Below are 22,489 nucleotides of genomic sequence, written 5' to 3'. Positions count from 1 at the left end.
TTTTTTTAATATTTGGCATAGGTTCTCACTACACAGCTTGGACTGGTAGTGATCCTCCTGTTCTCAGCCTGCATTGCATGCCTGGTCTCGGTGGCCAGTTCAGCACACTTGGGGATGGGGCCGGCATAGCATGTGGTGCCGGGGATGGAACCCTGGTCCCTGTGCTTGCCTAAGCAGGTGCTTAGTCTGCTGAGCTATCTTGCCAGTCCTATTCTGCATCTTTGCATCAAGCACCAGAGCAGACAGGCTATTCAAAGGGGTGGTAAGAAGGGTCCCTTCAGCCTAGATAAAAGTAAATATGGTTGCAAATGAGTAGTGTGCACATTTACTCTGGGCATTGAAAGAGTGCTTTGGAGCCAAACCTGTAAGAAGCTGTGGGGGCTTCAGGGCAAAAATTGAAAGTGAGCATTTAAAATAGTTTTTTTCTATGTCATCGACAAAATCTCCTTAATCCAAATCCAACTGTTACATTATTTCTATACACTATATCTTTCATGTATTGTATCTTCAGTGTGAAGATATACACACATGCTGGAGTTTTCCCCCCAAGGTGCGTACATACTATTTTGCATTCTGCTTGCTTTCAGTGACCAGAGGATCATAAACATTTTTCATGCATCTGCATAATTATCATTTTAATGGCCACATAATATTCCATTGTGCAGAGGTAGTGTAATTTATTAAGCCATTCCCCTTAATGTTGGCCATTTATATGTTTTCAGTTTGAGGCTTTTATAGATAACCCTGCAGTGAGCATCTACAGCTCTTGGCTGCTGCTGAATTTCTGTAGGAATAATTCCTAATAGAGGGATTGCTGGTGAAGGGCATAGACATGTATATCACTCTTTTTCTGTATTGCTGAATTGCTTTCCAAAAATATTGTTCAGTGCGGTGTCATCACTCTGGAAGAAATCTACTGATTTTACCCCAACTTCAGTAGCAGTTAGCAAAACCATGTTTCTCCCTAGTTTGACAGATAAAATGATATTAAATTTGCTTTAATTTACATTCCTTTGTTTACTGGTAAAGATTCCTATCTCACTACATATTTATTTAGATAGTAAACAATTTTCTATGAGTTACCTGTTCATCCATCTTCTATGGTCTCAGTGGTTTTCTTATATATGTAAACGGGTGCCTTCTTTGCAGGGACTGCCTGGACGACTCCCCTGGGAAGAAGAGCAGGTGTCTCCATTTTGGCTGAACCTGGCCCTTTTCCCATGTGCTGATGTATACAAAGGTGGCTCAGCCTCGTCTTTCTCCACTCCGTTGGCTTTAAGCAAAGCAAATGGGTCCAGCTGAGGTGCTTTGTGTAGTCTTTGAAGGAAGGCCATGGGTTAGTGAAAGCCTGCCTGTTGCTCCTGAATAACATGTGTGAACAATGCTGCATGCAGCCATGTGGCAGAGACCAAGCCTCGCGATAAGAGGCTATGACTTCTCGGGTTATGAAAGATGACACATCAGAACTGAAGCACAATACCAAAACATTAGCTGCTCCCTAGGCCAGCTCGAGGCACTCACAGGCTTCCCACCACTCTCACGGTCACTTATCCGCAAGTCACTCCTCTCTTCACAGATTAATAAAATCTGGGTTCTGCCCTGGGTAGAGGCCTTTGTTCTGGTTAGCCATTGTGCTAGCTGGACTTAGGACCCCCGACTCCACACAACTACAAATGTGCCTTAGTGTCTTTATTTGCACCATGTGTTGCACTGGAAATGGTAGGTTAGAATTAACCTATTAGAATTCCATCTTTCCCATGGGATTACAAATATGGATTTTTGTGAACTGTGACAAGGTCTACAAGGGTTTCCTATATTTATGGATTATAATTAGTAAGCATTTTGCCCTGTTGATTCATATACACTCTAGTTTGTTGTCCTTTCTCTAAGTCTTAATTTTCATTATAGAGAAACCTTATATTATTATGTGTGACAATTGTCAGCCTCTTAATCTGTGATTTTTATTTTTCTAAAGAAGAGAAAATAATTCTTAGATTTTTTTTGAGTGTCTTACTTGCTTTTTGTGTAATCATTTATCCACTATAGAGTTTCCTAGGGCCTTTTGTGGCCCAGGAATCTTTCAAGGATCCAAGGAGATTATAAAGTTCTATCTTCATGGAGATTATATCCTAGTGGAAAGAGAAACTATAGGCAAAAGCACAACTGATATCTCAGGTAACAACAAATTTTATCAAGAGAGAATTAAGATGGGGTGAAAGGATAAAGAATGGCAAAGGAAGTTATTCCATGCCCAGGAAAGTCCACTCATAAGGTGACATTAGTGAGTGAGGACAGAAGAGCCACGGCCAAGAGGCATCATTTGGGCAGAGACCTAAATAAGGTGACAGGAGCAAGTGTGGAGGCCCTGAGGTGGGGAATATGTGACATACGTTGAGACGCAAGGAATGCCCTGTGTTTGGAGCGCAGTAGTTGGATCAGAGAATCTGTCACCAGAGTGTTTGGTCCTAAGGATGTCAGATTTAGTCTTAGGGACATGAGAACCCCTCTGAGTTGATGACATGAAGGATATATAACCTGTCTCACAGTTAAGCTGGCTCACTAGATGGTTTATTTTCAGATCACTTTGGATGATTTAATTTTCTAGATATATAATCACTTTATATACAAGGGATATTTTTACCTCTTTATCTTCAATATTTATCTTTTCACTATCTTTACCCTAATTTTTTATCAAGAATTTTCAAGGCAATGTTAAATAATTAAATTTTATTGATGCTTTCAATAAAAATGGCAGCAGGAGACATCTTTATATGTTTTGAATTTAGAAGAATTATTACTGATTTAGTTTAAATATGGATGCACTATGATACTAACAAGAACTTTTTTTAATTCTAGTCTTAAATTTTTATTAGGAGTGGTAGTTGAATTCTATAAAATGGCTTTTACATATGCATTAAAATTATAAGATGAGTTTTCTATTTAGCATCTTGATTGGTGTGGCATAATACAACAGAATCGCTTATACTTGCTTGCAGTGCTAGGGTAATTGTATTTTGTCATGGTATGATTTCAGTGTTCATCAGATACATTGCTATTCTCGGATGACTCTTCTGTCTCTGCTCCTGGATCAGCCTGGCCCCTCCATCCCTGACTTTGTTTGCTGAGTTTTTAAGGCTTAGTTTCAGTTTTCTTCAAGAAAACTGAATTGGTCAGGAGCAGTGCTGCACACCTACAATCCCAGCCACTGGGGAGATGGAGTCAAAAAGGATCACAAATCCAAGGCTACCTGTCTCCAAAAGTAAAATAAGAGGGCTCGATTTGTAACTGGTTGGTAGGGCACCTGCTCACTATGTGTCAGGCCCTGGATTTGATCCCTACCACTGAAGGGGAAAAAAAGTGCATCCATTATTCAAAGAATCACATAGTAGCTCAATAAAACTTACTTAAAAAAATAGCAGTTATCCACCTTCATTTGCTGTTTGTCAAATGCCATTATATTTATAGCATGTTTCCTGATAGGCATGTGCATACATCCCAGTGAAGCAAAGAGTTAGGGGTAGAGCTGTCCATCATTGAGTACGCTTATCTTCTTTTTGCTAGCTAATGTCAAACCACTCTTTTGCAAAATGATTCTATCAACTCTCACTCCCACAAGCCGGCAAAGTCTATATGCTGAATTGAATCCCACACTTCCCCTCCTTCTTGTCAACACTTAGTTTTGTCAGATCTTTCAACTTTTGCTATTCTCATGTATATTTAGTCTGGTTTAATTTTCATTTCCCTGGTTTCTGGGATTAAGCAGATTTCCTATATTTTTTGTCTGTCTGAGGTTTTAGTATCCTCCACCTTCTCTTCCCTCTGGCCACTTCTGTAATGTGGAGTCCCAGCTTTCCTGTAGGGAACTTCTTTGTAGGTTCCCAGCTGGTCTTTGTGCCAGGCTTCATTCTGCTCCTCTCATTTGCTAATTTGCTTTCTGTTTCCTGCTGATTTCTGCTGTCTGTTGTCCTGCAGAGGGATGACCCTTTTAAATTTCATTCTTCAGTTTTCCTGGCCAAGTGGATTTTGGCTAAGTTTTGCCAGTGGAAGATGTTAACAGGAGGGGGAATTTTAGGCAGAGAAAAGCCAGACTGTCCTTTCATGAGTTAGATGCAATAGTTCTATCCCTCAAACGGTCTCAAGTGTATACCATACTTGTCTTATTTAAAATTATCCTGAGTATCTTCAATAATAAACCTTTGATTATGGATCATGAGTGCCCTGTGGGTCATAAACACTGCCACTGGGATGTGTGTTCACTGGCCATATTAGTGTCTCCTCACCTGGTGCCAGGTGGTACTTAATGTTAAAGATACTGGCAGATGGTCAAGACAGAACACCTATTTCTGTTCTTCTGCCCCAAGTTTGATTTATTCCAACCCTGCAGGATAGCATGAGCTCTTCTGCTGTCCCCTGGAGCACAGGAGGACCAAATCATTTCTTTGGCAGGTTCATGAGCCAAAAAGACCAGAGCATCTTGAAATAGTAATGGCTACAAATTCCATGAACTTCAAGGGATTCATCTGTGGTGCAGGTCACAGAGCCAAGGCGGGAAGCCATGATGGTCCTGTCATGGTGGAGTAGAGCAAGTACTACTTAGTACCCTCTAAGAAGGTTACAGCAGGGCTCAGGGCAGGGGAAAGAAGAAGAAAAAATACAGACCTTAAACCAGCCAGGGAGGAAAGACAGATGACCTACAGAGGACAACACAATTGGAAAACCAGCTAACTTCCCTGTAGCAACTGTAGCAGCCAGGAGACTTCATCAAAGTGCTGTCATGTGGGGGTATCAAACTAGAATTTTATGCAAATACAAATGATCAAAACAGATATATTTGGATCAACAAAAACTCAAGAGTTCACAGCAGAGGCTAGTCACAAAAGGAGCTTCTAAGCACATACTTAACAAAGGAAGCTCACTATATTAGGAAGATCCAAGATGCAATGAGGAATAAAAACAAAAACCTTGGTAAATAAATGGGTAAATGCAGAGAAATACTAATTTCATTAAAGAACACTAAGTTAGCTGGCTGTGATGGTGCATGCTTGTAATCTTAGCACTTGGGAAGCTGAGACAAGAGTTCAAGTCTGGCCTGAGCAACATAGACCCTATCTCAATAAAATGTTGAAAGGGCTGGTGATATTGCCCAGTGGTAGGTTTGTCTAGCACATACAAGGCACTGGTTCAACCCACAGTGCTAAAGAAATAAAGCAAAACAAAAAAACCCCAATATTAAGGATTAATTATAGGATTAAAAAATCCAATAAAAAGATAGAAGTGCAAAAAAAAAAAAAGAAAAAGAAAAAGAAAAAGGTGCCCAAACCCACCCTTCAAAGTGGGAAAGAAGTTACACAAACTTCTTTCAGTGTTTAACAAATTAGACCAAAAAGTTGGCGAGCATGTAAAAAAATCAAAACCTCAATCAAGTATAAAGTAGCAGCCATGTGTCTACAATTGGTGTCCTTCCCAATCACGCCTGAGCAATTCCCCAAACCTGTCTTGTATGAAGTCATGAAGCAAGGCTTATGAGACTACGAAAGATTCCGATGTGCAAAGGGTGTGTGGTGTGCTGTCTTTATATCTTAGCAGGTAAATACCCAGGTGCGCAGGACATACATGGCTATGTTTATATAAACAGAAAGCATGTCTGGAACACCAAATACAAACTGATAGCAATAGTTTTTTCTGAGAAGACAGGGAGTTAGAGTGGACAGAGTACTCCTTGTATGTGTTTTTTCAGTATTTTTTTCTACCATCAGTAGTCTTATTTTGTAATACAACTGTAAATTTAAAAGATACCTAGGCAGCTGTAAAAGAAATAGCTTGATACAATAGAAATACTATAAGACAACTCACTATGAATACGAAGCCACACGTAGTGAGGTAACGCAAAGCCATTCTGTGGCCTGGTACAGTTGCAGAAGACTTTTGGAAGAGGGATTCTCTTTTTTTGGATCTGGAGATTCAGATAGGATTGAAATAATAGGAAACAACATGAAGGTAGGGCGTTCTGGGTGCTACACACTCTGGGAGCAGTTCAGCTGAGGCTTATATGCATTGTGTCCATTGGCCCAGAAGAATGACACATGGGGATAACCTGTGCCTGGCAGAGTTTGCTCTTGGAAGAAAATGGAAGCACTGACCCAACTGTCCTCAAAAGAGAAACCAGCCCCATCTAGAAGGTTCTGACAGAAAAGTATAAAAATGAAATATAACTAAAGCCATGCTGTTATGTTGAGCTGTGGGGGACTCAGGTCAACAATTTCTGACATTGCCAGTCAAGCGGAAGACCCAATACTATAATGCGCTACTGGACTCTTTTAGAATATTTTGCTGAGTTTACACACCTATAATATTCAAATAACGGAACTTAACAAAAAAAGGGGATACAGATGAATGTCCATTTTGTATCTGTGTATTCAAAGTGGTTAGGATAGATATATAGTTACATTCTCTTAATGAATAGAGCGATTTGTTCTAATGGTGTTTGTAAATAGGATATCATGCCCACATCTTGTACAGCAATTAACCACTAGGAAGAATGTATGCAATGTGTTAATTATTGAAACTGTCCTACCAATTTGATTTGAAACTATCTCATTTCTATTTGTTTATCAATAAAATTAAGGGGGGAAAACCCCTCATAATCTGAAATGATAAAAAAAAGAAGGTTCTGAGGTGGCAGGGTTGAGAAGCTCGTAAAAAGACCTCTAGAACTTCTTAGCCTTTGGTCTTTGCTACTAGCAGTGTCCCACCTCCCTGCTGGGACATCTCCTGAATGAGCTGAATCATTTCCCTGTATTAAAGAAGCATGGGTCCTCTTGTGGAAACAGGAGACCCATCCTTACCGGCTAGCAAGTGCTGGGGAATCAAGGAGTATCTAGCCACTGAAGACGGGGTAAGGCGAGAGCACAGATTGAGTCTAGCTTGGTGGTATATTAGAAGATCCACTGTTGCACATCTTTGTGCTGGAGCTTCCCAGCTTAGCATTCAAAGCACCTCATGATTGGAATTCACCTTACCCATTCAATATTCTGACTCCCTCACCTCAAAACTGAATTTTTATCGCATCCTTTCTCCTAATGCCTTGGTTGTTTTTATTGTTTGGCCATTGCTTAAACCCCTCACTTTCAGCAGTTAACCAAGCGGTGGATGCCAATCATGGTATGCAATGGTAGCATGCTGCATATCTACCTGTTCTCAATTGACTTTATGTCTCGACTGGGTTCTGGGATAAAACTTATACTATATATGCATATGAAGCTGCTAAAAATAATAACTGGGTTTTGAACAAGAGAAATCATAGGAAAATGGAAATTCCCACTGAATTAAGTAGGAAGCAAGAAACCTGAATGTTAGAGTCAGTTCAGCCAGTGCCTTCCTTTGTATGTCTGTCAGTTGCTGCAAACTAATTACCCCAAAACTTTACAGCTTAAAGTCAGAATCTAGTTTATTGGAGTTCATGATTTTAAGGGTCAGGAATTTAGACAGATCTCAGCTTCCAGGTCTTCTGCTACAGATGACCTTGAATGAGCTGTTGATGAGCTTGTTTAGAGGGGTCCACAGTGGGGTCCCAGGTCTCACAAGTTGGCAGGCCCAGTCCTCTCCTAGGCTGCTTTAACAAAGCATCACAACCTCCGTTGTTTGTGTTCTCTCATAGTCTGGGAGATGCGAATTTGCAACCAAGGTAGTGAGTAGGGCTGAGGTCCTCTGAAGGCTCTAAGGAAGAATCTGTCCTTGTCCAGTTTTGGGTGAGTGCCAGCCCCCCTTAGCGCTTCTTGGCCTTTGGACACACCATTTAGCCTCTACTTCCATCTTCCTGCGGCTGCCTGTCCCTTCTGTATCTCTGTGTTTAGATTTCCTTCTTCTTATAAAAACTGCATCCAATTCAGGATAACCTCATTGTAACTTCACCTGTGAAAACCCTAGTTTTAAATAAGGTTCCATTCAGGTAGGCATGGATTTGGAGGGAACACTCTTCAACCAGCATAGGAGGACATAATCTAGTACGGCTGACTGGAGGAGGAGGCTGATCAACTGCACCAGCCCTCTCCAGCTTCGGGCTCTCAGGTAACTATATCCTGGCTAGTGGCAGTGGTCTCTTGAGAGAATGTCCCAGCAGACCGGCCTGGAAGCTGTAGGACTTCTTTTGAAGTGGTCTTTGAAGTCACAAAATGTCATTTTTGCAACACTGCATGGGTCAAACAAATCACAAGTTCAGCTGATAGTTGAGAAAGGGATTGGGCTCTGCTACCTCTTTGTGCAAGAAGTATTGAAGGTGTAGAGTCATCTTTAGCCAGCTCTGCTGAGGCCATGATGAAGAGCACTGTCATGTGCCTGGTGCCAGGTGTTTTCACAGTTTTGTGATTATTTACTCTTTTTTTTCCCCCCATTTATTCTTGTTTATTCATTCTGGGTCAGGTTACACTCCCTCTTCAGGTCAAGCAGCCAAAGTTCAGAGAAGTTAAGTAATTTATTCAAGCCACACAGCTGGTCAACTGTGGAGCTAGGGTTTCAGTCTGTGGCAATGAGGCATGTGGCCCTGAAAAGAAAAGAGCCAGTTCCTCGCGGATACTAGAGTTGTAGAACTGCTCTAGAAAATTCGAGTGGCTTACACGGGAGGCCTTTGGACTCACCATTCAGGGCCACTCAGGGCAGCCTGCTAGCAGTAAGATGTCCCTAGCCCAGGGCCCTCGCCAGGGTGTGGATGAACTGTGGAGCCTCTGTGCCCGCTCAGCTGTCCCGGAGGGCTCGCATCCACTCAGGTGCAGCTGCTGGCATCCTCAGCTGTGCCCACTTCTGCAGGGGACCTGGCTGCTGTCCCCAGGTCCGAATGAGTGAGAGCAAATGAGAATAAGGCTGGCTGTGCCCAGGAACCTTCTGGGATCGGCCTCCTCTGCCTCAGGTCCCCTGTCACCTTCACCGTAGCAGCCTGTGTTAAATCTTCTCCATGGGCACGGCCATTCCACAGGTGAGGCCTGAAGGACAGCCGCATTCCTGCGGTGGGGCCGAGGGCAGCAGGCTGCTGTCCTGGGGCTGCCTGCTCAGCGCCATCTCCGTGCGTGGAGCATGTGTGCAAGGTGGCACCATGTCTCCACTGCTTTCCCCCCTCGCGCCCGGAATATGCTCTGGCCTATTAAATTCCATTTCCTTCAACAAACACGCTGTCCATTATGTCCAGAAATCTCTCATAGGCACAGGGGCACACCTGCCATGAGCACAAGACTATAAACATCGTATGAGTTGTCTGGGTTTATTTTATAGGGGAAACTGAGGCGCTCAGACGGGTAGGAGCATGCGGAATTCAGTTCCAGAGCCCTGTGTCAGCCCCAGCATTCTTTGGTTCAATCCAGGGTCTCCTCCCAAGCCCTTGGTCTTTGGCCTCCAACAGATTGAGGTGGAGCTAGAATTTCGGCTGCGTGAATTCCTGACCCAGGCTCCCTGCGCTCGGGCAGGAAGGGGGCGGGGCGTAGGGCTGGGCTTCCAGGGGAGGTGTTTGATGAGCCCCGAGAAGGAAGGTTGATTCCTGCACTTAGTTTCTCTTTATTGCTAATCTGCACAAAGAAACGTTAACGATTTTAATTACGGGGTTGGGTTAATGCATCATGTAAATGATTTTATTTAGAAAATGCAAACTAATCCCTTTGCAGAAAGGCTCGGTCTCTGGGCCCTCCCAACTGCTTGCGGGGTAGGGGAACAGGGGTGCTCCCTGTTTCTTGGAGGCTGAACTGAGGCTCCTGGCCTAGGGCGGCACACGTCCCCCAACCCGCGGATACAGAGAGGAAGGCAGGATCCCGGTGGCCGCCAGATCACCCCACACCCCGCACCCCACACCTGCTCCAGGCCTCACTGAAGACATAAGTGAGAGAAGGGAGCTCCTGACGGTGCCGGCCCCCAGCTCGTCCCTGTCCCTTCCTGCCTCAGCTTGGACGGTTCCCACCAACAGAGCAGATTACTCCCCAATTTGTTCCAACCTGAAAATAAGGACAGAGAAAGTGAAAATATTCCGGGAACAATGCCAAGCCAAAGGCATTAAATTATTAAGCGATCTCTATCTGAGTAATGGATTTATGCCCTTTAACAACTTTAAAAGAAATATAATGTTTTTCAATACCCTCTTTTAGGGGACTTCTTATAAATGAACTGTCCATTTTATTAGTATTAAAGGAAATGGGGATGGAATCAGAGTTTCGAGGGCGGATGATTATCGGTAGAGTTCTCTTTAGTACTGGGAAAATTAACAACGTGGAATAATCCACACATTTTTTTTTAAAGGGCACTTTACAAGACATTGTATAGTAAATTGGAAAATGTATAACTATCCATCAAGGTAAGTCTCGGGAATAAAATAATTAGAAATCACACAACCATGGCCAAGGAAAATGAGTGCTAAATTAGACTGTGTGTGGCCGTTTTGATGTCACTGGCGTGGGTGTTGGCGGGGGAGTGGGACAGGAGTAGAGTGGAGTGGAGATCAGGCAGCTCACTGGAGTCTGGGGAGAGCTGCTCAGGACATGGGGGGCCTTTGGGTTGATGGGATGGGGGATCAATATGCTGTTTGACGAATCTGGCGGCACCATGGTTTTTCTCCTCCCTTCCTGTGACCCTGCCTGCCTGCACCTCAGCCTGGCAAGGTCCTTCCCTGCTTGTGTTTCCAGATGGCGTAAAGCTCTGTGGCTGCCACTGCAGAGCCAGATGGATTTCTTTCTTGGGGTCAGGCGACAAGGGAGAAGGGAGAAATATCCTTGCTGTTAATCGTGTGTGTGTGTGTGTGTGTGTGTGTGTGAAGAGAGACAGAGAGAGAGGTGTGAATGGAGGAGTAGGATGTGTGTGTACAAATGCGTGCAAGTGTGAGCACAAGTGGTGGGGTGTGAATGTGCGTGTGAGAGTGTATGTATTTGTGAGCCCGAATGAGTGGGGCTGGAGGGGTGTGTGAGTGTATGTGTGTGTGTATGAATATGTGTGGGTGAGGGTGTAGGGGTGTGTGAGTGTGACTTCATGAAATTGTGTGCGTGGGTATGTGTGCCTCTGTGTGTATTCGTCTTACTTCTTCTGGAGCCTCCTGCCTCCTGGCATCCAAGGAAGGGTTGCAGGCAGGCAGGCAGGGGCGGGTGGCAAGCACAACATGCCAGGGCTGCTTCTCTTCTTCCTGCCACAGCCTCCGCCTTTGGCAGCTGCTCTCCGGCCACTGGGCAGCAGGCAGTGGGGAGGGGTCCTGTTAGGGAGGAGGGGCAGGGGAGAGGGAGGGAGAGGCTGCAGGAGGACCTGCCCCAACCCTGGGCAGCAAGGTCTCCCCCAGGCTGCCTGCTCCCCAGGACAGGGGCCCACATGATGTATGGGCAGAGGGCCACCTCCTCCTCCTGGGGCGGACTGGGGAGGGCATTCCCTTTCGGACTGATCCTCACCAGGCGCTGACCTTGGAATTCCTGCAGTCTTCTCCTCCCATGGTACTGACAAGGAACAGGTGAGTATGAGGCCAGGCGAAAAGCACCTGTCCTGATTGCGGCTGCTATGTACTGCCTGCAGTCATTTTTTCTGGCTGGTCTGGTTCCCTGGCTCAGGAGCCTCTGTGTTGAGAACACTCCCTGCCCTTCTGGGCTCACCTCCTGGCAGATGCCCCACTCCAGGGCCTCTCCGATTCAGCATCTCCAGCTCCTGGCTGGCTCTCCCCCTGCTTGCATGTCCTTCTCCTTGCTGCCCACTCTTTCCTCCACTGCTGTGTTACAGGCCACTATGATGGGTGTTTCAGAAACAGCCATTTCCCCTGCTCAGGATCTTCTGCAGTATTCCTGTCCTCTCATTCCAAGAAGGAAGGGGAGAGAGAGAGAGAAAGGAGCCCCATCTCCATGTCTGCAGCAATTCTTTTTTAGTTTTTTATTCATTTTAATGAGAAAATAAAACAGCAAGGAAACAGTTTCAAAACAGGTTAGTAGGACAGTTACAATAATTAATATATTGCATATTGTTGTCTTCATAGTGGTTATTCAGAGGACAAGATGCAGACATGATACATTGTCTAAACAATATTAGCACAAACTTTTCTTTTCATCGAACCAAGACAAAGTAGCTGTATATCTGTCTGTAACAATTCTAATATTTCCCAGGCAGCCTATATCTTTTCTTGTCTTTATTTTGTAATCTTCACTTTTAGTTCCTGAAAGTCGAAGACTAGTCCAGAAATTTCTACTGATAATTTTTATGATAAAGCAATATTTACTGAAACAAGACTTGCATTTCTCCAGAGTCTGAAAGACTTAGCAAAACTCTAAAAGGTGGTTAGTTTGTTCTCTATTCAAGTAAGTCTGTGGCCATAATATTAATAATGGTGACAGTGACAATAACCAGCTACAGCGTACAGACAACCATTGATTGCAGCCCTTCCATTGTGTGTAAAGGTCTCTAACTTCAGTGCCGAGCCTCGTTGCTTAATAGCATCACATCTTGATTATACATATATAATCAAGGACTAAGACTTGGAAGAAAATGGTAACCAACTGGAAAGAGAACCACTGGGGTTGGCGTTTCCTGACAGCTTGAGATAAGGGAACTTGGTTGTACCTTAGAGAAAGCTGTTTCCTGGCTAGGGATCTACTTATTCTTACAACCAGGTAAAAAGCAGCTCCAAACTTAGTGGCTTAAAACAGTAATCAACTATGTGCTGTGGTATGGCCAGCCATTCAAGTGAGCTCCATGTGCTGTGGCTGGGTTTGCTCCCTGGGACTGGGAGGAGGTCCCCTGGGATGGCCTGAAGTGACTGGGTTTCTCTCCTTGTGTCTCTTATGCTTAAGGAAGCCGGCTGTGCGTGCACACCGTGCTGACGTACTATGAAGGAGAGAGTGGATGCTGTAGGAGCTCTTGAGCTCTGCACTCAGAAACTGCACAATTACTTTCACTGTGTTATAATTTAGATGTTGAGTGTCCCCAAGGGCCTGTGTGTTACAATATGCTGCTCCTGGGAAGTGGTGGACCTTTACCCGGTGGAGTCTAGTCAAAGGCTTTAGGACCATGGGGGTGTGGCTTCGAAGCAATTGGCAACCCCAGTGTCTTCCTCTCTCTCTCTTCCATTCTGTGGCTAAAAGCTAAGCATTTTTGCCTCACACACTTCTGCTAGGGTGTGCTACCCCACCCCAGGCCCAAAAGCAATGAGACCAATTGAGCACTGACTAGAAGCCACCAAAACTGTGAGAAAAATCAACTCTTTCTCTTTATAAATTGATTAACTCGGGCATTTATCATGGTGACATAAAGTTAACACCACATTCTGTAGGTCGCAGCAAGTCCCGCGAGGCCCGTCCATACTAATGTGCTGGAAGAGCAGACCCTGCCAGCTGATGTGGGGAGCAGAGTCACCTTGTAAGAAGGTTTGAGTGCGGATGGAAGGGATCACTGCAGCCGCAACTGAAGCAATCAGCCACACTGCCCAGGGCCAGCCTGGTTTCCTCATTGTCTGCAGTGGACAGGCAGGGTTTCCAGGGGCCTTGGGTCACTGTGCTTGTTCATTCTCACTGTGCCTGTCCCCCTCTCTCCTGCCCCCTCTGCCTTTTATTTCTGAAACCCCAGTAAGGTGGGGTTAAACTTCCAGAGGAAGTAGGTGGTTGTGGTCGGTTGGGAGGTTGAAGTGGGTTATGGGTAGGGAGTGTTTGCCCTCAGGCATGCGTGCATAGACCACCTGGGTATCTGGACAGGGATAGGGGATCAGAGGTATTATACAGGAAATTTTGCACCCAATAGATAAACTGGTGTTTAACTGATGAACAAACTTTGTCACTAAAACATTGCAGTAATTTGCATGTAGCTTCCTAAGAGTTATTTAGAAGTCAGTTTAATGGTTTCAGTGTGGTTTCCTTCCTGTATAGACTATATTCAGGCTGTGTAGTGATTATTTATTGGGCATTTGCTGGGTCTGTGACTGTGTAAAAAGTGTAGTTTTCTATCATGGTGACTCCAAGTGATGGCTGTGACTCTCCCCTACTTGTAGACTGGGAGAAACTTGCACTGAGACGAATGGACTTGCCCGAGGCTGGTAAGCAGTGGTCTTGCTGCTGGAACCTAATCTGTCACACAGCTGTGCATTAGCGTTCTACACTGAATGTCCCAGGAAACTCTGTTCTTGGTGCCTTTACCCCTAGTGAAACACAGGGGCTCCTGGGGTGCCGCACAGATGTGTGGGTCATCGCTATCTGTCGGCTCATCTACCTCTTCTCCCCAGGGGAGGCCTTCCTGTCCTCTGCAGCCTGTGCTCTGGGTCTCCCTTCATCTCATGGACTTCCCATTTGCTGATGGCAGCCCCTCCTCCCAGGCTTGTGCTCCCTGTAGGTTTTAAGTTTTCTTCATTGGTTCTACATTTATGACCTTTGTGCAGTTCATAGCTGAGAGTGCTAGTGTAAACACATGCAGGCCTTATAGCATTTAGACATGGTGTTCAGCTGCAAGTAACAGAAACCATGGACAACAGTGACTTAAATAATTTCAGTGTACTATATTCATTTTTCTTATGTAAAGGCAGTTCAAGGCAGGGATGAAATATGAACTGTTCTATGGGATTTCAGTTATTCTAATCTACCACCCTTACCTTTGCATACTGACCTCATTTTCATGATCCATGGTAGCTGCTATGGCTCCAGCTACCCCAGCTCTTACAGGGCCTTTTTGCAGGTATGAAACTTCTCCACATATTCTATTAGCCACTTTTATCTTCAAAATATAATTTTCAAGCATGTTAAGTTACCAAGGTGTATAAATCATAAAAGGTGATGATTATTGGTTTTAAAGAGAACTTTCTGAAACAGACCTTCTTCCTCAGACCTACCTGTTGGGGTGACTGAGGGAGAGAACACAGTCCTCCCATTTTATAGATACAGAGGTTGAGGTCAAAGGAGGTTAGCTAGTTTGGACTGGGACTAAGCCCCAGGACTCCTGGCCCCTTTTTGTATGACTAACCCCTGAAGAAGTAAAGCCCAGCACCGCTACACCCCACCGCCCCAGATGTGTGCCCCTGTGACTAGGGTCTGTCAGGGAAAGGCCTGTTGCAGTGTGCTCAAGATAGAGAAATATTCCAGATCCCAGAAGCTTTCCCCTTTGTAACTCTGTTTCCTGTGAGGGGCAGTTGATTAGATACCTCTGTTCACTGTACGCTGCCTATGCCTGTGGCTGGAGGTATGTGGGAGCCCAGGAACCTAGGGCTGAAGTCCCTGGGTTTATAGGATGTCAGTGGGATGCAAGTGGGGAAATCCTCACCTCTGTCTTGACACCTGTGCTCTAATTGGTGCTTTACTGTGGCCACCCACCACTTACAGGTCAAAAGGTCCTGCGCATTCCTGGGAATCAAGGCTCACCATAAGCCTTGCTCCCCCAATGCCTCCCTCCCTCCCTACTCCTGCCATCCCCAGCATGAGATCTTAGCTGTTGTAAAGGAAGCTTTGTACTTGACTCTGTGATCTCGAGTAGTCACAGGGCCAGGATGCCACCGTTGATTGCATCTTGGGCATGTGTAGGTGTGGAGTTTTAAGCGTGGCTGGCCTGGAGCCTAGGCCTAGGAGCAGCTTGCTCAGCACACAGCTGAGAAACAACTGGCCTCAGGGCAAGGACTCCACACCCAACAGTCCTAGCCCACCTTGGCTTCCTCCCTTCACTGCCCCAGCTGTCTTGGTGCCTTTGTGTAGTTCTTTTGGGTGCAGAAGACAGCAGCAAGGTTCACAGAGGTTGTGGCCTGACAGTGGTGAAATGGTGAGAAAGCTAGAGAGACCACTGCTTGTGCTCTTCTGTTTATAATTCTGCTGGTGGTCTCGGCTCAGTCACATATACAGTATTAAAACAGGAAAGGCCCCTGTGTCCTGTGTCTGTGGGAAGGCTCCCCCTTCCTTCCTGCACATAGTGCAATAGGCATTGCCCCAGTTAGGGGGTTTTCAAGACCAGCTCCCATGAGCCGCAGTTTCCCAAATGATACATGGGGATGATAACATTGCTACCTGCCTTAAAGAGAATAGGCAGGAGCTGTTTTTTCAGTGCAGGAGACTGCCATGCAAACAAGGTCCTGCCCTGAACTTGGGCTGTACTAGCTCCTCTTGCATTCTTCTTCTCTGGCTCAGTCTGTCCCTGGAGGCCTCTTGCCTGGCCTGAGTATCAGTGAAGCTCTGGTGGGATCATCCAGATGGCAGCTGCCAGGGACAAGGATTAGACCTCTGCTGTGACTGCTGCTTCACATGCGACCTCCATAGCTTCCTGGTTCAGATGTTCCTGGGGCTGGAGGGGGAGGGGAGGCATCAAGCTGGTGAGAGCAGAGCAGGAGGGAGACCAGGACAGTTGCAGGAGGAACTGGCTCAGAGTATGTTGCCCGGATCGGACCTCAGGTCCTCTTGCCTGCTTGGCATGCAGGGCCGGTGGCTTGACCTCTCTGGTCCTCCATTTTCTCACAGGGAAGCACAGTTAACGATATTTGCTTAGTTGGGCTATTCCAAGGATTCAGTGAGTTAACATACATGAAGTGGTTAGAAAACTTCCTTGTACTTGGTAAGTCTGAACTATCAATTGTGCCAGCTTTTGGTTGATTGACTCATTTTCTCACACAGTGGGATGGAAACCCCCCTGGATTCAGACCTAAATACTCTATGCCAAACCATAAAGTGGGATCCTACATGCCTGAATATAAGGTCAGTGTGTAGGTGAAAATTTGAGCTCTTTGGCCTGGGCCTGGGCAGTTTGGGTGCTGAGATCCATCTCCTCCCCAGCACAGAGCTCTGTACGTCTTTGTTCCCTGATGGCAAGATGGCGGCCTTGCTTTCTCCACTTCTGGAGGAGCAGTAAGCCCTGGCCTGTGTCTGAGCATTAGATCAGCACTGCTGAGCAAACTCGAGCTTCCTATCCCACTTTGCTGGGATATGGCCTCAGCAGAGTGGTGCTTGCAGAGGTGCCATCATTCGTCACCTCTGCACCCCAGTTCTGCACCTGATTTGAGTGTGCTTTGAGAGGTTCCCTGGGCCAAACTCATTGGGGGTGAACCTTGCCATGCTATGGCTTCAGAGGCTGCTGGTGTTGTACCTTCACGTCTCCGAGTATGTGAACTTGGTTTGCTAGTCCGAGAGGAGTGTCCAGTCCACAAGGCCCCTTGGCAGCACATGACCACCTGACCTGCACATCTGCAGGTTCTGCACCACATCTGTGGATGATAGAAGCTGGTGAGCGAGTGTTGGTCACCACCACAGGGCCAGGATGTCTTCCAGAACAGTCTATCAGAAGACGTGCTGGAGCCTCCTTTTCGTTCTACTGCCTCAGCTTTGCACTAGCCATGTTACACTTGCTTCCTAAACAGTCTGTCTCCTTCTGTCTCCCTCCCATCCTGCCCCCTGCTCTGACACCAATTATACAGACAGGGACCTGACTATCCCACCCGGCTGCTGCTTCAGCATTCTTATCCCCTGTGGCAAGGACAGGCCATGTGGCTGTGCAGCAGACCCCTCACTCAGTAAGCTGTCTCCTTTGACCTTACTGCCATGCCTATCAGCTTCTGTTTGTGGTGCCTTTTCTGCAGATGCTGCTGATTCCCCCACTCCCCCGTAGAAATGCGGACCCCTCAGCAAGCACTTGCCAGGTATCAGTTCTTGTGCATGGGACTGACTTGGGAAGCTGCTGCCTGGCCCCAAATCCTTATCTCGTCACTTACAAGGGTGTGTAAGTCATCTGGGAAAGGACTTATACTGTGACTCTGTGTCTGTACCTGAAACATGGGCACAATGACAGTACCTGCCTCATAGTGACTTGGCTAGAAGTAAATGAATCAATCCCCATTATTCATTCAAGTAAATGAATCTCTTCTGCACTTTTTGGTGGCTTTGTCTGCCCTGTATGTTAGATGCCTCTGAAGTCAAGGCACCTCTCTTTGATTCCCATGTAGGCGTCCAGTCCAGACTGCCATCACCCCCTCTGGACCTGACCAATAGCTCACCAGGTCGTTGCATTTTCTCTTGCCACCCACAACCCCAGCACACTGTCTCTATGCAGCATCCTGGGGAATGTGCATCACGTCGTGCCACTGCATTATTTAAACTCTGTAAATGGGATGCCTGGAGCAGGGTGGGCTCCAAGTCAGCTCTCACAGGCACTAGTGTTGTCGTGGTCAATGTCATTTTTTCCCCCTGGCTAGCAGAGCCCAGAATTTGCCAGGAGGGTGAGCTCAGGGGAGTAGCTGCCAGGGGACAGGAGCTAGCAGCGTACACTATATGGTGGGAAGGGAGGAGAGCCAGTGCCAAGACTTAGGAGCTGGTTCAGTTGGGATGCCACATGCAGATGACTCTCTGCACCTCCATCTGTGATACAGAGATATTAGGTGTCTTCTCCTGGCCTTTCCCAGTCTAGTTCAGGTGCTTGCTGTTACGACTTCCATATACAACTTTGGGGTAGACATGATTCAGTCATAGAGAATGGTGAGGGTCTAGGGGTGGTGGAGGCTGTGGAACAGAGGTGAGAGGTGGGCTACGCAAGGGTTCAGCAGTGGGACCTAGCAGGCTCAGTGTGGACCAAGCATGGGCTGAAGGGGGGGAATTTACAACGACTCCAGTTTCGGACTGCACAGTCATAGCAGGACCATGGAGGGAGGGATCTCCGCTTACCCTGGGCAGTAGTCTGGGGCCTCCAGAGGCTGGGAGACCTCGGGGTGGGGTGGTGGCTGTGCAGGAGTGCCCGCTCCTAGCACATTCAGGCTCTTGCCCCGGAGATAGCACATGAGGGTTGCCAGCCTCCTCCAGCCTCCCTCCGTTCCCACCCTGCTGCACAGCAGGCTCACTTTGCTCTCATCCTAAGCTGGTCTGTTGCTTATGTAACTGCAGCGGTGTGTCAGCTGCCACTCTCTACAATGTCATGAGCCTCAGAGACCAGGCATGGCATTTTCTACCCCCTCAGGCTTCACTGGTACCTTGCAAATCCCAGAATAGCTTTTCCTCCTTACTGTCTGAACTGAAAAAACACTTTTCCCTTAGTTTGAAATGGAACTTGAAAACAGTGAAAGCTGTCCACAGTGAAATCAGGGCCTGCTGCAGTAGCGAGCACTCCTCGCTCTGGAAGAAACCCTGGGTGGATGACTAGGCACTGCGGGGTGCAGTGGAGGGAGTCTGCATGGAGTGCAGATAGATTGGATGCCCCTTTAGTGCCTGCTGTTGTCAAGATCAGTGGTCGTGAGCAGGAGTCCATGACCAGGATCACTGGGACTGACCTTCCAAACCCATACCTTGGGGGAGGTTAATTTATTGTCCTATGCTGCACCCACTTAAAAAATGACTGGTGGCATGCTGAATTTTAAAAACACATATATACAACAGGTTAGTTAAAAATGAATTTGGAGATCATATATGATCTAGCAACTTCCCTTCTAGCTATATCCAGAGCAATGGAAACCCGAAACACATATTCGTACCTGCGTGTAGGTACTATTGACCATAGCCCCAAGATGAAGAAGGCAGGTGTCTATGACAGATCAACAAAACATGGTAGACAGTGATGTATTATTGAGTCTTAAGAAGAAATTTCTCATGCGTGCTACAGCATGGATGCACCTTGAGAACATTATGCTAAGGGAAAGAAGCTGGCTCCACAAAGACAAATGCTGCAAGAGCAGACATGAGCCCAGAGAGGAAGTGGGATGGTGCTCTCTGGGGCTCGGAATGAGGGAGAGTGTGGAGGTACTGGTTTGTAGGTTTAAGTTGCAGGGGGAGGGGGATGGAAAAGTTCTGGAGACAGATGGTGGTGAAGGTTGATTAACAATGATTATTGGGCCAGCGAGATAGCTCAGCGGACTAAAGCGCCTGCCTAGGCAAGATTAGGCAGATGCAGGAACCACGTTTCAATCCCTGGCTCCACATGCTGAGCCAGCCTCGCCACCAGGGATGGGCTGAGCCACCCACAGAGTCCAGGCGTGGTGGTGCATGCGTGGAATCCTATCACTGGGGAGGCTGACAACAGGAGGACCACTACAAGTCTGAGCTGCGTAGTGAGACCCTGTAACAACCAACCAACCAACCAACCAACCAACCAACCAACCAACCAACCAACCAACCAAACAATGATTATGTACTTAGTACCACTGGACTTAAAATGTTCTTCAGACCACGTAGAAATACCTAAAAATCATTAAAATGGTAAATTTTTATGTTATGTATGTTTTGCCACAATAAAAAGCAGGCTCAGTGGAATGGAGCTGTTAACCTTCTCAAGCCACCTGCACAGTTGCACCAGGTGGCACCCAGAGGCCTCTCTGTGCCAACACGCAGTGCCTGTTCTCCCTGCGGGATGGGCTGATGCAAGTCCAATTGCCTTTGATTCACCTAGTCCCTTATTTGCCGCACACGTCGTCACAGTTGTGTGCTTAGAGGCCATTTTTCACATTTCAACAGCACTTTGGAGCCACGCAGGTGAGAAAGCCCAGTCCAGAGAGGGCCTCCTGCGCTGACATGGCCATCAGCTGGGTCTGTGTCTCCTCTGGTGTTCTTCCCCCCACCTACGTTCTCCATGTGTGTGCTTGTGCCCCAGTGGATCCAACAGCTTGCACATCAGCACCCATACAGATGCTACAAATTTTTGATAAACCACATGCATTTTGTACCCTGTTCACCATGCTGTTGTCTAAAAGGTGGCTGCTTTCTTATTGGATTTGACAAGTTATTTGCTTCATTTATGTCAAGTGTAATGAAATGCTAATGAATACGAAGTATTCTAATAGCACAGAGATGTTATCAGGAGTATATAGTTGAAGTAATTTGACTTCCTGAAGCAGACAAAAGAAGCCATCTATGACGGTAAGGCCCAGGGCAACAGTGGGTCCCACTCAACCCTGTCACACATTTTAGCTTTAATTGTGAGAATATCAACTCTGGAGTGATTAGGGCCATCACTAAAGAGTCTCCTGCAGTGAGCTGACATAGTTCAATTGTTTTCCTGACCCTGCTTAGTTTGGGAATGGAGAGTCCGAAGTCATGGCAGTTGTGTAGTCAACAGCAAAGCCCTGGTCATTGAGAAGGTTGAAAGACAGTGGCGTCTGGGATCATGTCCAGGACATAAAGCCACACTGGCCTGTGTCCCTCTAGTATACCAGTCTTGTTCCTTCCAAAAGGTCTTGGTGCCAGCTGTTTGTTTCTGCCTTGAGAGCATGACGCTCCAATGTCACCAGGCTTCCTTGACCAGTCTAGCGTGGCCACCACTCTGTTCTGGTCCTTGACCAGTCTAGCGTGGCCACCACTTTGTTCTGGCCCTCTGCATAGCCATTTGCTTCTCTGCTGCATGCCATTGGCTGCTGCCTCTCTTCCCAAGAGCTCCAGGGCTTCTGTCTATGAAGGCTGCACTGTACCTGCACCGCTTTAAAGAGACCAGGGAGGTAAGTCCAGCCCCTCAATCACTAGACCCTCTGGGAACAAGCAGCCAGGGAAGATACAGGCAAGGGGAATTGCAAAGACATATTACTGGGCCTTCACCCAGAGCAAAAGCCCTCCTCCTCAGTGTCCAAGTCAGGCCTTGCACAGGGCTGGGGTGGGGGTTAGGGCTGGAGGCTCTGTGTCCTGCCTACATCCTGAAGGCCCATCCTGAGGCACAACAAGGAGAACCTGTGGCATTCCTTGGATTTGTTCTGTGCTTTCTACCAACTATTTTGGATTTTCAAATTCTGCCCTTCTTCAAGACCCAGCTATGTCCCCTCTGTCTGGGACGGCACACTCTCTTGCTGTCATCTGCAGATGTGTCAGCCACTCGGCAGTGAATCACTAGCTAAGGTGTCATGTCTGCTTTCTTGGCTTAGAGTTCTAAAAAATTTATATATAATTTTTTTTTTAGAATCCAGCCATTTAATAACAAAATCGTCTCCACTCTCACCCCATCATAGCACCCTGACAATCACAGGTCCAGTTGCAGGAGGGGGCTATGGAAAGCCAGGGTGAACGCAGGCAGCAAGGGAGGGGTCTGTCAGATGCCTGCTCCCCGTGTCACTGACTCCTGGGAACAGAAGGCCTCTTCTCTGCTCAGCCACCAGCGGGGAGCTCCATCCACAAGAACTTGAACAGCCCACGCACCCAAATAGAGGGCAAGAGGGTCCAGGGCTGGCCAGGGAAGAAGAGGGATGAGAGCAGAAGTGAAGGGCCTGCCACCAGCGTAGGTCCTCGCTGGCCTGTATCTGCCATGTCCAGCTCTGGGAGCGCCATGAGCACTCACACAGGCCTTGCCTTCTTGGCCTTCTTCTCAGACCTCAGAGCCTCATCATGAGCTTTCCGCTTCTGTGCCAGTTTGTTTGCCTCTCGGATTTTGCACCTCTTGCCAAACATGATCTTTTTTTGGTAAAGGTACTTCTCCCGCTTCTTCATCATCATGATGGCCAGGCGCTTGGCCTCACTCTCCTCCCTCTGGGCCAGCTGCTGCTTGTCTTCCAGCTTCACGGTGCCTGCCATCACCCTGGGTTTCTTCTCCTCTATCCTCTGCTCCTCCAGGGCTATGAGGTGGGCCTCCTCCTCCTTCTCTGAAC

General features: G+C 46.8%; 1 protein-coding gene across 2 annotated transcripts in view; it reads left to right on the top strand.

The window, feature by feature from the left end:
* Zbtb7c (zinc finger and BTB domain containing 7C) overlaps positions 1-22,489 on the top strand; it is a 330,626-nt gene that overhangs the window by 143,189 nt on the left and 164,948 nt on the right. Inside the window, exon 1 of one of the 2 annotated variants that reach the window (XM_023714701.1) lies at positions 21,279-21,355. The exons of the other annotated variant lie outside the window; for it this stretch is intronic. The gene's annotated coding sequence lies outside the window, so the exon portion shown is untranslated. Of the gene's footprint in view, positions 1-21,278; positions 21,356-22,489 lie in introns of those variants that run through there. 2 annotated transcript variants of the gene reach the window in all.

Source organism: Octodon degus, unplaced genomic scaffold, assembly GCF_000260255.1.
Source record: "Octodon degus isolate 3935 unplaced genomic scaffold, OctDeg1.0 scaffold00003, whole genome shotgun sequence".
NCBI lineage: Eukaryota > Metazoa > Chordata > Mammalia > Rodentia > Octodontidae > Octodon > Octodon degus.
This window is presented reverse-complemented; position numbering and strand designations above follow the sequence as displayed.